Here is a 2,881-nt window from a genome sequence, read left to right as displayed (position 1 = left end):
TTCTGTCTCGCTCTCACACTCTGGCTCCCCGAGCTCGGCGTCGTGACGTCACGCAGCCCGAGAGCCAATCACGACGCTCTGTTTAGAATAACAATTGAGCGGCTTGTATTGTAATTATACCCATTTTCTGCTACTTTACAGAAAACTTCTACGTCAGAGGTAAACAGTGCAACAATCTGACAGTTGTAGATTTAATACTAATTAAATATAATATAAATAATAATATAAAATGGCAATGCAATACAAATTGTATAGGTTAAATGTTAAACCAGTTTCCCCTGTGGACTTTGTTATCAGAGCAGTGTCTTATTTCAGTGGAAGAAGGAATACAATGAGAGGAGGGACATTTATTTGTGTCGTCTTGCATTTTGGTAATACAAGAAGTGGACCTGTGGAGAAGAAAGTTCAAATGTGTAAACTTAAGTTTAACCACATGAGAGGAAGAATGTTTTTTGTAACATAAAAATCTTCATCTTCAAATAGCCTATTTAAGTATAACATTTCTACATTAATCTGCCAATGTCAATCTACTGAATAATACCAAAAGATTTAGCATACAAATCAAAGATAATAAAGTACAAATTGTGTTGTTAAGTTAAACCAATGTTCCATGTGGACTTTTATGCAAGAGCATAGAGTCTTAAGGAGATTTTTTTTATTTATAAATTTCAAGATATATAGAAATAACCATTAAATTCAATGCTGAAGTATTTTCCTTTCCTTACTCTTTTGTGAAGATCATATGAAAGAGTGAAATTGTACCTTAGAATTTGTACTGTTAGTGCATAAACACAGTGCAGCCTTCACTATTATGATCGACAAACTACAAACTACATATGTCAAACCACATATTTTGACATAACGTGGCCACGTTTATACAAAATGAAATAGTTAAGGATAAGAAGGGTTACATCACACATTCTAAGACTGTACACTTTCACTGTTCGCACACTTTTCAGTCGCTTCCCTACGAGATTTGGTGGAAATAAAGGATTGTTTTTATTTTATTATTATGTCTTAAACTAATATACTTGATGCATTCCCCCTTTAAATGTTATACATTGTATATGAATGACTCCAAACTTGCTCAACCAATACAATTATGTTGGCCCATGCGCTCATGAGGCATATAAACCTAATAATGTCACAGGTAATCATGTACATATGAAACAGACTTAGTGCAGAAACAGAAAAGTTTGATTTCATTGTTAAAAGACAATACATCTGCATGGTTCCTTTGGTTTTACATTGATTATTTATACTTTTACTGAGTTTTCCCCCTCACAAATGCTTTATGATTCAGCAAATGGATCATCTAATGCTTACTCCATTCGTTCATGGATAACTCGTTCCATTCACATTAACTACACTATGTAATGTGTAACTAACTAGGACGAATGAGAGTAATGTGCCACCAGTTAGAGCAGCAGCAAATGATCCCTTTGACACAAAGACACACTCCCTGTCAGTGGATCACCAGGTGGAGACATTTTGTGTTTGTTCTTTTAAACAATAGGGACAATCTTTTGCATTTTCTTCCATTTTCCTTTGACTTGGGTTCACTGTGAGAACTCTGCAGTATAAAGGTAAACAACTGTCCTTTAACGACATAACATTATCCAACTATTTGGACTACGCAACATCAAACGACAAACATCCTCTCAAATGTGGTTCCTGCTGACAAAATCTAATCTAAAGTGGGGCCTTTGGTCTGTCTCTCCGGGGAGGAAAAAGTGGAGGATATTTAGGCAAAACTCCTCTTGACCACGCCAGAGTAATTTACAAAACAAACAAACAAACGCATAAACAACCCCCTCCTCCCCAAATAAAAATAAAACAAAAATGTAATGAAAAAATAAATCTCAGACAAACTACTAAGTCAGTGGTGTGAAAGCAGACTGATTGAGCAACACATTTGCCGTTTCTCGCATGTCTCACTTCTCATTCACCATGCAGAAGACACTGTATTATGAAACTTTACAATCATTAGTTCAATGTCTTGTGACCAAAAGTGTGATAGTGACATTACTGACAGGAAGGGAATTTGCGTGTGTGCTGGGCTGGGGTGTTACACAGTGATAACTGTGGTGTCACTTACAGTGTCGATGAAAACTGTGAATCATAGGTGACAACTTCTATATCTCTCAGCTTAACATACTGCATAACGTACATACATGCAGAAATACAGTCAGACAGGCAGACATTAGTTGGGAGTCAAAAAGAGGTAGTGAATAAAATGAATCCAGTGTGATTGTTCACTTCAAAGTGTCCCCTGCACTCATAGGAACACAATCATTGATAACATGGCTGCCACAGGGAACATCAGGAACAACTGAATTTAGCTGCATAACAAAGGGCTCAACTCTATAATCTCTGCAGCTTAAGTGCATGCTTTCTTAAGAATGTGTTTGCCATGTGTTTCACCATTAGACAGCCTTGCAAGTTTTGTTGCTTTGTAAATCCAGGGCCCGCTGAAGACTTTATGGGGGCCAAATGTTAGGGCAAGGTGGTGCTGGACCAAGAGCAGACAGGTGAATGCAGTAAGCAGTTTAACAGTTTATTAAAAGTAAAGAATGTGTTCACGGATGAGATGGACTGATGCAGGAACCGGAGGTGAAGGCTGAGATCGGATCCAGGTAGCGGCGAAGGAAAGTGTCAGTGGCAGAATGCATGCGGGAGGAGGTTCTGAACATAGGCGTTCTGTAATTTTTTGTAAACATTGTTCAAAGTTTCAAGCTTACCTTGCACTTTCTTCCCACGAAAAGTTACGGAGACGGTGCAGTTATGGTTTTGTTATTGCACCAATCCAGTGTCACTATTTAGAGGACAGTAAAATCACAAAGGTGGCCTAGTATTAATTTGCACTTTTGTTTCCAAAGTG

Source organism: Solea solea, chromosome 19 (assembly GCF_958295425.1).
Source record: "Solea solea chromosome 19, fSolSol10.1, whole genome shotgun sequence".
NCBI classification, from domain to species: Eukaryota; Metazoa; Chordata; class Actinopteri; order Pleuronectiformes; family Soleidae; genus Solea; species Solea solea.
This window is presented reverse-complemented; position numbering follows the sequence as displayed.